Genomic DNA, 14,989 nt, shown 5'->3' on the forward strand with positions numbered 1-14,989 from the left:
CGACAAACCCCACCGTTATCTATTATGCTAACAATCATGTGAAGTTCGCCTCCTGTCCCGATCTCCATATTCTCCCTTGAATGTATAGATGTGTAAGGGTCTACCGGTTGCACGCAGCTGTACGGTACGTAACACGTGCTCGCCAGCCGACCTATGAGGAGTGCCGACAATCTGCTCGGTCAGTAGACGTGCGTTCGGCCGCAGTGCGACGCAGGGAGTAAGCCACTGGCCGCCGTCTGCAGCGCGCCGTATTAAGTAGCGCGGCCTCGGGTGTAAATATGTCTCTCTTTCTTAGCTCACCATGGAGACTTTCCATACAACCATAATTATGCCAGACACAGTGATGATGGGTGCGCCTAGAGTGCGCGTTTTATAATCAGCCTTTGTTAATAAAACTGTTTAAACTTACTTCTCGGCATTCGTGTATTGCCGCAACTGAAGGACCCACTGCTCTCAAACCTTGAGAAATATTTCGTCTAATTATCATCTGGAACAAGAACACAAACAACCCCCTGATGGAAGTGGTGTCAGAAGTGGGATTATTACGGAAAATCTACAGTCCTGAAGAGGTGCAGCACAACGTGAACTTCGAGCACCAGCAGCAGCATCAACATCTTCCGACTATGCGGGGACATCCAACGCTGGAATTCAAGTTGGTCTACTCCAGTTTGGATACAATACGAAAGGCAGTGATGGATTTTTATTTTACATTTGAGTCACTCATTGGCGTTAAATTAGCCGAACTGACGCAATCCAGTCAGAGTAACGTCGTCGATCTACAAACTGTTATTACTGAACTGCAAGAAAAGATTCGGCAGTTAAAAGCAGAAAAAAAACAAGCGTAACATTCCGAGAGACTTGTCAAATGATAGTTCATGCAGTACAAGTGCAACTACAATAAATAATTTTTCATTATCGCCATCAGGACCAGTTTTTAGCGGGAAACTCGAAGATGATGTGAAGCTGTTTTTTCGTAAACTTGAAGGTGCCGCCCTGTTAGGATCATGGACAGATTCCGATAAGCTAGTGGTTGCCAAATTAAGAATGCATGGAGCAGCACAAGATTTCATTAGTGCAGAGCCTACTTGCGTGAAAACGGAAGATTACAATGAGTTTAGAACGATTGTTGTTCAGAGACTTAAACGTAAAAACGCGATCGGATTTTACAGAGAGCAGCTTCACAGTTTGCGAATGTGACGAGGCGAATCTATCGAGCAGTTTGCCGAAAGAATTCGAAACATCAACGCTCAAACGTATAAGTTAGTAGAAGATGAGAATGAAAATCGCGTTCAGTTGTTCAAAGCCGACCAGAGAGCCATGGACACATTCATTCATGGTTTGCACGGAGAGGAAGTAAGCAAAGCTGTTAGATTGGTACGATGTAAAACGTTTCAGGAAGCAGTAGAATCAACTGTTGGTTTCGTAGAAGCACTAAGACGACCGAATGGGATGCAGAAACAAGGACGCAGAGTTTACACCACAACAGTACAATGCTGCAAAATCAGGGTCACAAGCGTAAGGATTGTAAAAAGAATCGAATCTGCTATCATTGCGGGATGCAGGATCATGTTTCGAGAGATTGTCGCAACAAGAGGAAAGGTAATGCGAACAACAGACAATCGGCCAGATCTTTAAACGAGTAGCTGGACGTAGGGGCCACCCCTCTGTCGGCCCCCTGCTAGAGACAGTGATTCCTGTTAGTTCCAGCGAAAATCAGACCGAAAATGACTTCGTAATAGGTGCCGTATATCGTGGGAGAAACATCAAACTACAGAAGCACAGACCTCATTAATGTGGTGTGACATAGATAAAGAGGATACGTTGAAACCACCGCTATTAAAAGTGCGAGGATTAAACAGAGGAAAACTACGTAACTATGGAGGAGTTGGCGTAGAATTAATTCTAGGCCAAGCCAAGATGAAGGTGAAAATAAAGATAAAGATAATTACACAGCAATGGTGCAAGTAGTTTCAAATAACGAAACGCGTTACGACGTGATTTTCTGTCCGCTAAAGAGGCAGAGATATTTGTCACAGAAAGAAAGATCAGACAAGGCGGTAACAACTACAATCTAGGAAACAGTTCTTCAGATGTTAATCAAATTAGCAGCTATACTGACGCTTTGGTAATGCACCACCCAAATGATGAATCATTTCAAACGGTCCAAGTCAATGTACAAACAGATCAGCCTCAGCTAATTCCCAAGGGAACAGGAAAGACAATCTATGGCGATCTACGTTGCAGTCACTCTGAGGCTAGGAAGGAACTTTGTAATTAATTGAGCGATCCAAGAAAAGTGAGTTACTGGATAAAATACATTGTTATGTTGCTAGAAGTGTATGTGTCGGTACTATGGTGAGACAGGATGTCGCAAAAGTCCCGGTTACAATAACGAATATGAGCAATGGGGAAGTTGTTTTGCCACGAGGAACAAAAGTTGCTGAAGTGTCGAGTGTAAGGAAAAGTGACATAATACAGATTCCAGATGAGGTAACAAGTGCCGCAGTTATAAACATAGATGTTTGTAGCAGTACCGTAAAATTATAATAAGGAGCCAAAGTTAATAATGAACTGAAGCCCAAGATTTGGAAGAAGATAGAACATTTGACACCCGATAAAGAGAATATTTTATCGCCTGTTTTGTTGGAGTATGCAGATTTATTCCGAGAACGTGCAACTTTACCTGTCACTCATTCAGTTCAGCATCGTATTCATACAGGGAATGCAGCCCCAATCACACAGAAACCTTACCGAATACCATTCAGTCAATGAGAGTCGGTAGAAGACATGGTTAAAGCACAATTAGAAGCTGGAATTATAAAACCACGAGATCACCCACCATAGTGTTCACCTGTTGTAATTGTAAATAAGAAATCAATTTCTGGAGAACCACAGTTCCGTTTTTCTGTTGATTACCGATCTTTGAATGCTGTGATCACAACCGATATTTACCCCTTACCAAATTTAGTGGAAACCTTAAATTACTTGGGCAGATGTCAAATTTTTTCAGTATGTGATTTGACAAATGGTTATCACCAATTAACAGTGCATCCAGATGTTCACACAAATATTTCATTTCTAAAAGCAATAGGAGTATGCAAGTATCTTCATATGACATTTCGACTTCGTAATGCTCCAGCTAAATTTCAACGCCTGATATATTCAATTTTACCAGGGCTCACTCCAACAAAGGCACTTGTTTACTGTGATGATGTAATAATTTTTGGTGAAAACATGAAGCAGTGTACTCAGAGACTACAAGCTGTTTTGAGCCTATAAGAAGCGCAAACCTGTCTTTATCAGTAGATAAATGGCATTTTGCACAAAGTAAAGTTAACTATCTTGGTCATGTTATAACCAGTGAAAGTGTTCAACCCGATGAAAAATTAATTGAAGATGTAAAGAATTTTCCTGAATCACAGAATTTGAGAGAACTACAATCATTCTTGGGATTGTCAAATTTCTACAGACAGTTTATTGCCAGTTATGCAAATACAGCACGTCCAATGACACAGCTACTGAAGAAAAGAGCCACATTTAATCGGTCATCAGAGTGCGAAAAAGCAATGGATGAACTTAAAATTGCTCTATCCACAGCCCCAGTGTTAGCCTATCTAGATATCAGTAAACGTTATATTCTTTTAACTGATGCATACAATTTTGTCCTAGGTGCAATTTTGTCTCAAGAAGCTGATGGTCATGAACATCCAACAAAGCAGAATGGAATTATACTACTACTGAGAAGGAGCCTTGTGCTTTGTTTTTTGGTACAACACATAACAACTGTTTCTTAACAGGAAGAGAATTTACAGTTATTGCAGATCATGCCGCACTTAAATGGTTATTGACCTTAAAGGGTCCAAGTTCCAAATTAACAAGATGAGCATTAAGACTAAGTGAGTACCAATTTAAGGTTATATGACGACCTGTGAATGCTAATGCAATGAGTGGAAAAGTCAATGTTTGTGTTACAATAAGTCGAGAAGAAGAGTTAAAGGCAGCTCAAGAATTTTGTCGAAATAGATAGATTATTGTAGAAAATCACTAGTCACGGAAACCTCCTAGATATTCCAGAAAGCATTAAAGAGCAAATCATCAGAGAACAACATGATTCTTTATTACTGCGACATTGTGGTAAAAAAGCAACAAACATTAAAATAGTTCAAATGTTTTGGTGGCTGAGCCGCAAAAGCTGACTTTTCAGGATTGTTTCACAATGTGATTCCTGTAACAGACGGAATAATGTAGGAAAAAGTAGAGCACCGTGCAAGAAGTGCAAGCGACAAGCAAACCATTTGAATGAGTAGGACTAGACGGCATAGGACCGTTGCCTGTGACTAAAGATGGAGACAAGTACTTATTGTCAATGTTAGATCATTTCTGTAGATACCTTCTCATGATACCAATACCTCATCAGAGCGCTAAGACTATAGCTACAGTTTTTGTAAGCAAATGGATTCTTAACTTTGGATCACCATTAAGTAAATCTAGTGATCTCAGAACGAATTTTATGAGTGGATTACTTAAACAGATTTGTAAGCTCATGCAAATAACTGAGTTAAGGACTACACCAGCACACCCTGAAGGAAATGGAAGAGTTGAGCGAGTCCATAGAACAATCATTAAAATGGTTAGCCATTGTGTGATCAGCAAACACTACAACTGGCATGTCTGTTTACCTTACTTGGTAAGTTGTTACAAGGGCAAAATGCACAGCTCAACTGGCCTAAGTCCATGTGAGATCGTCTGTGGAAGAAGAATGCGTTCACCCTAGGACTTTACGAGATAGACTGCCGGAATCAGCAATGAACATGTAAGGGATCTAGCATGCAAGCTAAAGAAGCATGGAGGGGAGTGAAACCGCGAAATCATCAATCCTTTCTTCAGCAAGCAAGACAACGACCACCAAGCAGCAGTGCCACAGTATTGGGTTGGAGATCTTGTGTATCTGAGCAATGTGGTGTTAAAGAAGAGTCAAATGAAAAAGTTAAGAAGTTTTGGAAAGGACCATATCCAATCTTGGAGGTGTTGTCGCCAGTCACTCTTAAGCCCCAACAGCCCTTTCGTTCGACTGTCGTTCATGTCAATCGTGTAAAGCAATTTCTGAGTAGATTTCCTGTAGTATTCCAAGATGACGAGGACAGACCGAGAGGCAGATCTGCTCTTCTTAAACCCAGGAGACGAGAATCGCGATGTAACGGTCTAGAATTCGAGGCCGAGGCATCACCAAGTCCTGAGCGATCCTGTTCCAGAGACCTCTGCAATCTGCATAAACGTGTGTAGGTATGAGAGTGCAATGCATATGCCTATTTCAGCCATGTGCTTATGTGAATATGTTGTGAAAATTTTGTACTGAAGCTATTACAACAGTGCACAAGTGAAACTAAACCTTTTATTCCACCGGTTACCACAAGAAACTCATTTAATTTATGTTCATTGTTAACTCTACTATTTAGACTTAATTAACCATTGTTCATTTTTATTCTAATGTTTCCTATGATAGCGTATTCTACTTATGCTGTAGTCGTAGTACCACAGAGTGTAGGTGTTTTGTTTGAAGCACTATCAAACATGGTAGTTTCAACAAGTAATTCAAAACTTGTCCTCAAGTACAGTCTGAGTGAAACCCAGCAATAGTTCAGTTCTGTAAAGAAGCAAATTGATCTAATTCTTTCTGTTAAGGGTAATGGGTACATCTTCGTGTAATAACTGGGTCACAGCCAGAATGCAGGCAGAGTCTACATTTACTAATTATGAACAAGAGTTTTACTGTTTTTTAAAGCCTTTGCCACACAAAACTTTAATCAGATATAAACGTGCCTGGTTGGATTTTGGGGGAAGTATCCTTCGTACCATTACTGGTACTTTAACTAGTCGAGATCTACTGGAAGCTAAAAGCAAAGTATTAGCTCTTGCACAACAGTCCAGTACAAATTCAACTTACATCTCTAATGAAATTACCGTATTAAAGAATATGCAAAGAACCATTACTAACTACACAGTTTTCATTGAACAGATTGTAAAGCATTTTATCTCACATTTCCACGTAATTCCTAATGAAATGAAAGCAAAAATCCAAGAACTATTCCAAGGATTAAATTCTGTGAGTGCACACTTAAATTAAAAAACACTTTTGTTAAGGATTACAGATAGTTTATCAAATGCTAGAACTGATGCCCTTAACTTAAGAACAGCCTTAGAAAGTAGTTGAAATGATTGTTTGAGCAGTGTACTACTGCATCCGGAACAATTTTTATAGATCCTACTATCAATTGAGCGAGAGGTAGATGCAACCTATACTGTGATTTACCCTGTTAACTATTACAATTTATAAAATTACTATAAGCAAACCAGCACACACTCTTTAAAGATTGAATATGAATTAACTGTTATTGCTTCTATACCCATTGCTAGATCAAAGAATAATTTTGAAATGTGTAAGATTTATACTTACCTTGTGAAAAGGAGACAGGCAGGGATTCAAGTAAGATACGTACTGAATGATTATCTACTGATCAGCGTGCATCGAAGATATTTTGTCAATAAAGGAAAATGATTTGCGTATGTGTAAACGTAGTCATAAGTTAATTTGCGCTGAATCAGAAGTATTCTTAGATAGTAGAGTGTATAGCTGTGAGAAAGATGAATCATTCTCCAAGAGATGATTGCCCTAGAATTTTAACGCATCTTTATCATCCATTTCTTAAATGATGTTTGGAAGGTGTAATTGTCTCATTTTACTCCAACCTTGATGTCACATTCACATGTAAAAATTATGATACAAGTGAGCTACCCTTTACACTCAAATTGAATAATAGTGGATTAATCTTGAATGCGACACATTGTGATTTATCATGTGAACTATTTTATATGCCTAGCATATTCCCTACTACATTTCATTCAACTGGGCATTTGCCATTAATGAGAATGTTATCTGCTTATTAGAGTGATTTATACATATTAACATATGGAAAACATTTCTTATCAAGGTTTTCCAATTGCAATAATTTAATTAAGGATATCCATGGAAATGTGATTTCTTCCTATAATGAGTTAAGCTTCATTGAAGCAGCAAACAGAATTAAGTCCTTCGATTCATTCAGTAATATTAATGCATACTTGCTTGTCAGTATTGTGTTTTTATTGCCTTTATCAAATGGTTTTTTTGTCAACAGCATTTTTCATGTATGAAATTGTCATCCTGAAGGCACGCTTCTCTGTACCGAACGTTACTCCGTCTGCAAATGAAATACATGTTGCAATGCCTTCTGATGCCACAAATGGCGAAATAGATTCATAACGCCCAGGAAGTCGTTTTGAGCCACCTATGGTTGCTCCTCTTCTCTGGGGAGAGTGATGTATGGGTCAACCGGTTGCACGCAGACATACGGTACGTAACACGCGCTCGCCAGCCGACCTATCTGGAGTGCTGACAATCTGCTTGCTTGTGCTCATCATGCCAAGTGGAACCACCACACATTCTGATGTATATGTGATGACACTGAAGAAACTTCAAGCTCGGCTGAGTCAGATTCGACCACATCGGCAAAAGCAGGATATTTTGCTGTTGCACGACAATGCACGGCCACATGTCAGTCAAAAAACCATGGAAGCGATCAGATAAATCGGATGTACAATACTGAAACACCCGCTTTACAGTCCTGACCTGGCTCCATGTGATTATCATCTCTCTGGGAAACTGAAAGAGCCGGCCGCGGTGGCCGTGCGGTTCTAGGCGCTTCAGTCCGGAACCGAGCGACTGCTACGGTCGCAGGTTCGAATCCTACATCGGGCATGGATATGTGTGATGTCCTTAGGTTAGTTAGGTTTATGTAGTTCGAAGTTCTAGGGGACTGATGACCTCAGCTGTTAAGTCCCATAGTGCTCAGAGCCATTTTTTTGGAAACTGAAAGATTATCTTCGTGGAACAAGGTTTGAAGATGATGACTCCCTTGTGCACGCTGCCAAACAGTGGCTCCAACAGGTTGGTCCAGAATTTTACTGTGCGGGTATACAGGCGCTGGTTCCATGAGGGCGTAAGGCAGTTGAGAGGGATGAAAATTATGTGAAGTAATGAAAACATTGTTCCTAAAGGATGTATCTACACACTGTAAAACTTTCAAACATGTAGAATAAAAGATGGATTTAAAAAAAAATAGTGTGCATTTCTTTTGGAGTGACCCTCGTATTAAGTTCATTCATTTCGTAAAAATTAAATTCATATTACTTAAAATTGGTATATCATAGTGATTTTTTGCATATTGTCTCTGGAACTGTCTCAATATATTGGAATGTTCTGCTTTTCATGTTACTAAATATACAATTCCTGCAAAATTATGAAATCTTAATTTCTACAAATATAATTTCATACAAACAAATTATGAGCGTTTTTGGAAACTGATGATTACATGGATATAAGCGACAAGAGGCTCAAATTTTTTAATAATGTTTATGCTAACATATACGGAACTGAGAACTATTTAATAAACGTACATAGGCGAAGAGTAGAACATACAGTGTTGAGTGCTGCGTAGTCGTCGAATGCGGGGTGTCTAAGAAACCTGCTTTCTCGTATCGCTAGGCAACAATTAGAGCAAATCGTATTAATGAGTTTTATTAAAAAAAGGAAAAAATACGATAGTTAACTTTATGTTACACTGATGTGTAGCAAGCACAGGGCGACATGCAAAACAAGCAATGCTGTTCAGTATAACAATTGCCATGTCTGTGTTACATAGACTGCACATGGAAAGTATCTAGCGTCGATGCTGCTACAGACGCCGCTAATCTTGAAGCTACTGTTCAGTTGGGCCGTGGCCAGTCGGGCGTGGCGTGCATAGAGGCCGCTGCTGTCGCGTTGTCGTCCTGGAGAGGGGTCGGCCAGCCTGCGGTTCGCTGACGTCTTCCTCACAAAGCTCTCTGCTCTGTCGTTCCCGACTGGCGTGCCGGCGCTTGACTTCAAGTCGACGAGCGATCTCGCGTCGCGCCCACCGCCGTCTGCTGCCGCTAAAGAAACCGTGAGAAACACAGGCTGCACCGTGTGACGTGAAGCGCTACCTGCGGCCTTGCTGCGGCGTCGGATGCCGAGGAGGGAGGAGCAGGTGGACGGCGTGACAAGGAGTGCCCTTAGGAGCGGTGTCCCTTACACATGATCTGCAAACTAAATCTGATGATCATAGAACAACATTAAGTGTATTTATGTAATTTGATTAGTTTAAGTAATATTTGAACAAACAGTTAGAAATCAGTTACACGTGGATCAGTACGTGGCAAACAGGTTGTGAAAAGCAGCTAAAAATGACATCATTAGCTGACGGTAAGCCATTAATCGAGCTTCTCTGACTGACACCTGCGTGGAACGGAAACAAACTTCTTAGTATAGCAGGGGTCCACATGGCCGCTCTGACAGGACCAATACACGGAATTTGCATTTGCGAGAAATGTTAAGTCGCAAAAAGAGTGGGGCACAGACGACGGGAGAACACACATGGAAAGACCACACCAGAGGCCTCGGAAAGCTTCTCGGAAAGGAATGCTTACAGACTGACAACGGGAGGTCTTTGACAAGCACGAAAAACATTGTCCCTGTGTTTCTTTTTTTCAGGACGGAAAACAGACCGGAGGAGAGCACCGCTATTTTTAACAAGTACTCGCATATCACGTGATGAAGAAGTGGACAACACGAGGTTCCATGTGAACAGCTTGTTTATTGGCGGACTGAGCTGACAGGAAAGAAACATGAGTGCTATAGGGCAGAAGGCCCCCCAATACGCTTCTCAAGCCTCATTCGGCCCTGAAACGACGCAAGTCGTACCGCAATCAGCACTGGCCGCTACTACCTGTGGTAGGGGATGAACACATGGTACACAGGGAGAGAACGAAGAAGACATACAGAGCGGGACCCTCGGTAGGAGGAGAGGGCTCTTCAGGCCAGGGCCATGTGTAGACGGAACACTTCCTGTTCTGTAAGCCTAAAAGAGTTTTTTAGTGAACACTTGTGTTCATAGGGTTGGAAAATCTCGTAACACCTCTGGAGTGGAGATTTCCGATTTCGACCCGAGTTAGTCACCTTCTGCGGAACAAATAAGAGGGCAGAGCTGTACACGCCGCTAAGACAGAGCGAGTGGACATTGCCAATAGTTTAGCCTGACGAAAACTCAGGGTAGGTTTCCGACTGATGACACAGCTGTGGCCAGAACAGCGTCGAGGTTCAGACGTCCGCACACCGTCGACGTGCCGCCGCCATCAGACGCCACAGCAGCCGCCGACAGAGCGCGCTGGATGTCGTCTTTCTCAGGCGCTCAGTAAGGCAGTCACTAACGTGTGCGTGCACGGCAGTTCTACTGGAGATTCGAGTTGTGTTACGTATTTTCCTTCCATTCACTTGCGTCCAAGCTAGCCACGTATCGTGTGTGTGTTCATAGGGCTTAAAAGTCGAGAAAGGTATCGGTAAATATATGTTATTGCCCAGCTAAAATAGCATAGACAATAGGGCAATAATGAAGTATTGCGAGTGTAATATTTGGGATGGTAAATTGTTTTGTGATCATCGTATTGTAAGTTACGCTGGGGGTTCTTTTCTCTTGTAGAAACGCTTTTGAAAGGTTGCTATGTGTTCATGTATCACGATTAAGTTCATTTGTGCATTCGTCAGTATCTTCCTAATTATGCAGGATTTTCCAATGTCACCAACTACACACTTGAACCCAATGTTTTTGCTGATTCTATAATAAAAAGATTTAGTGCAGGTAACAGTTGTTTCTGTGTTCTAGAGTAGAGGGTTTCCTTCCCTCAATGAAATATTTTAGGGCATGTGTGTTGTCTGTTATTCTGATGTTTAATCGCGATCCAGGATCTCCTTACCTTGCAGGGCCTGAGTTCACAGACACGTTAGTCCTGCCAGATATCTCCGTCTGTGGCAAGTGGCAGCGTCCGGGGAAGTACGTTACAACACAAGACGTTTCCAGGCATTCTAGCACACTCTATGTGAATCCGGACAAGTAGGGTATCAAGAGGCTGCCGTTGTATGCGGGATTACTGTGGAAGGTAACGACAGTGTAATGGTAGCTTTCCCAAAACAACAAATATGTTAAATCATCAAAACTTCTACAGAAGTAGAGAAGCTGCCGTTGATAGTATACCTCTGGATGCTTTTCAGCGGTTATTAGAAATTATTGGCAGAGAGTCTGACATTTTGGCGGTTTTCATCCCAAAGTACTATAACAGATAGCTACTGCAAGACTGTAGGTTGATAGTATGAATTAATACTGATTGTAAATGCTGTTACAAAAAGATTCAATATATGTTGACACTGTTCCTATATATTATGCTTCACTTGCTGCACCTGCGATGCCGTCGAGCACCTGTGCTACAGTTCATGTCACCACACCAAGTCCACGAGGCATACCTCGTGGGAGTAAATGCTTCACACGTAATAAAGATTGTTCTGACTCTATAAATGATCATTTTGCTCAGCTTTACACGACATACAACTATGTATGCTTCTTTATTTATATACCAAGCTAGTATCGGATTTTCTTATCAATCAGATGGTTTCCTTGTATGAAATCCTTGTCAATAATATAGTAGAAAATCTTGTACTCTTTCAATCACTATAAGCAGGAATTATACGATGTTTACGCCACCCTATACAGGGTGTTTTTGTAAGAGCATGCAAAAATATAACAGGGCATAGAGAATGTTCCACTGAACAATTTGAGGTATGGAACCTGAAGTGGAGCAAGCCATTTTAAGGATGTATGGAAGCAAACCTGTCTACAGCTTTGTCCAGCATTACTGTTTTCCAGCTTACTTACAACTAACATTCGTACAAGTTTATACGTACTGTGCTCTTTATTGACATGTACATAGTTTATCTCTTGCAAGAAAACAAGAACGACGAACCTTATTCAGACGGTTTAAATGGCTCTGAGCAGTATGGGACTTAACATCTGAGGTCACCAGTCCCCTAGAACTTCGAACTACTTAAACCTAACTAACCTAAGGACATCAAAACCAGCCATGCCCGAGGCAGGATTCGAACCTGCGACCGTAGCGCTCGCGCGCTGAAGCGCCTAGAACCGCTCAGCCACACCGCCGGCACGAAGCTGATTACTAAGAAGTCATGATGCAGGCTTAGTTTACTTTACATGTCCATAAGGTGTCTCTGTTGTACCGTACTACATTGTCCCATGACAGAATGTGCGCCCGCAGAAGTTCCAGCTTACCGAGGTAGCCGAGCAGTTCTAGGCGCTACAGTCTGTAACCGCGCGACCGCTACAGTCGCAGGTTGGAATCCTGCCTCGGGCATGGATGTGTGTGATGTCCTTGGGTTACTCAGGTTTAAGTAGTTTTAAGTTCTAGGGGTCTGACGACCTCAGATGTTAAGTCCCATAGTGCTCAGAGCCATTTTTGAACAGAACGTGCTATAAATCAACGACAGAACCATTCATTACTCAGTGCCATACAGAGACGTACTGACGTGCGCCTCGTGTATGGGGAAGTAGGTTGCAATGCTCTCGCTGCTGAAACATTGTATACGGAACGATTCCCTAACAGGCATCATCCGTCACGACGACTGTTTATTTCTCTCGATCGACGAATACTGGAGACAGGTTAATTGGAAAGCAGCAGTGAGGGACCTGGAAACATGAGGTTCATAGCAGAGATATTTGCCAGGTTGCGTCATAAGTTCGTTCCCCGATGTTATGCTTGCGTTGACGTTAATGGTCGTCAGGTACGTAAGGTACGGTAGAAATGGTACGTTCATTGTGTCAACAACGGAATTTGCAGATAACAGTAACTAATATAAATAAAAAAGTACTCAGCAATGTGATTTTATTCGTATTATCTCCTTAAGCTGGCTATCCCGATCCCAGCTTCGCTACCTCTAATTGTTCTATGGAGCATTCTCTATGTCCTGTTAAATTTTGGCACGCTCGTACGGAAACACGCAGTATATTAGACTGAATACCTTATGGAGCTTCTGTCACTAAAGCAAAATAAATATACCAAGAATTGAAACATATTGTTCAACTGGTTTGGACTGGTCATACTAAGTCGCTATTTTAGGAGATGGGAAGAATAATGACAGTCATAATTCAGAAATAAAGAACTCCTATGATTAACTCACAAAGCGAAAGATTCAACAAAAGGGCAAAGGTAACAGCTGACACTAATCAGGAAATCTGGATTTCAGTCATGTTGTGGCACAAATTTAAAGGTGTCACCAAGTTCTATGACATAACAGAGCAAGGTCAGCATACATGACAGGTTAGCACTGATATCATTTCATTTAAGTGCACCTTCAGTTTCTTCATAGTGTCTGACATACACTTATTTTCAGAGCCTTAATGTAATTTCTCTTTCAATCGCTGCTGAACGATGTTTTGGCATTAGATTCTGTTTCCTGTCAATTCACATAGGGTGATACATTATTATGACATTTTACGCCAGTAGAGAGAGAAAAATTTGAGCAACAAAGCAATGGAGATAATTGTTTCATAAATTATAAACGTGGAATATACAGGGTGGACCTAAAGTCTTCGTAAAATTATTATTACTCTTTTTTAAAGACTATTAAACTTACAGATTTGTAGTTTGTTAGAAAAGAAAGAATAAATCACGAACGTTTTGCAATGAGGTCCAAAATCTTCAACTTGTGCACCGTTTTTTGCTCGAAGAACGTCTAATCGATATTCGATTTCACGCCATACACTTGGCAGCATTCCTAATGTAACACCATCAACAGCATCTGTTATCCTTCTGCGATTTGACAAACTGATCTAGCATTTCGGTGTAGATGGTAGCTGTTACTTTTGTTTGGACAAAACAGATATGGCCAGTGACTTTGTTGTGGATTCAACCACGCCAACATTAATTTTAATGGAGTCCCTAACATGATCTCAGGCAATGTGTGTCCGAACCCCGTATCCTCAGACTATGGTTGTTAACCCAACTTCATATGTGGAAAGTAGCTTCATCCGAAAAAAAAAAACGAATTTATTGAAATCATTGCTAGTGTCGATTCGGTCCAAAATCTTAGTTGGAAATGTTTCTCGACAAGTTCCATCGTCTGGTGTAAGGCGTGTCTTATATTGACCTTACATGCATAAAGGTGTAATCTGTTGTATAGAATTGTTCGCACTGTGGTGCTAGGAAAGTCTGATACATGGGATGTGCATTGAGTCGATCTGGAAGGGCTTCTCACTGACAGAGGGCTGCCCTGTTCACAGAAGATCCAATACAGTGCTGTTTTGTTTAAACTTCATGTACCATTCAACAATACTCGTTCCATCCGGTGCTTCTCTTCCGTATTGTTTTCGAGAATACTGCTGCTCAGTAACTGGATATTTCTTCTCATGATAGCAATGAATACACTGTGCCTTGTCTTCATGTGGCGCCATTTCACTACAATAGCGATTGTAGTGCTCTCCACTCAGTTTCTGCCTGCGGTAAAGGTATGCGAACAATATGATATTATATTCTTATACCACGAGCTACACATTTCTGTGTTCTATATTTTTCTAAAACAGATGTAGATAATTGTGGAAAGATTTCTGACCAAATATCTTTGTTAAGCATAACAAATTTGTTTCTCGCTTTGTCATTTCTCTGATAAAACCGTAAGTTTCATGTGTCACTTGTTAGTATTCGCACATACAGTAATACAGAAACGTCAGTGTAACGTGTAATATGTGCAGGCAGGTCGCCCACATCGGCCGTTCGATACGCACAGCTCATGACAGGTGCGTGGAACATAGCCGTCATATAGGGCTACAACAGTCCGCAGCTCGTGGTCGTGCGGTAGCGTTCTCGCTTCCCACGCCCGGGTTCCCGGGTTCGATTCCCGGCGGGGTCAGGGATTTTCTCTGCCTCGTGATGACTGGGTGTTGTGTGCTGTCCTTAGGTTAGTTAGGTTTAAGTAGTTCTAGGGAACCGATGACCATAGATGCTAAGTCCCATAGTGCTCAGAGCCATTTGAACCATT

The sequence above is a fragment of the Schistocerca piceifrons genome, chromosome 11, assembly GCF_021461385.2.
Source record: "Schistocerca piceifrons isolate TAMUIC-IGC-003096 chromosome 11, iqSchPice1.1, whole genome shotgun sequence".
Classification (NCBI taxonomy): domain Eukaryota; kingdom Metazoa; phylum Arthropoda; class Insecta; order Orthoptera; family Acrididae; genus Schistocerca; species Schistocerca piceifrons.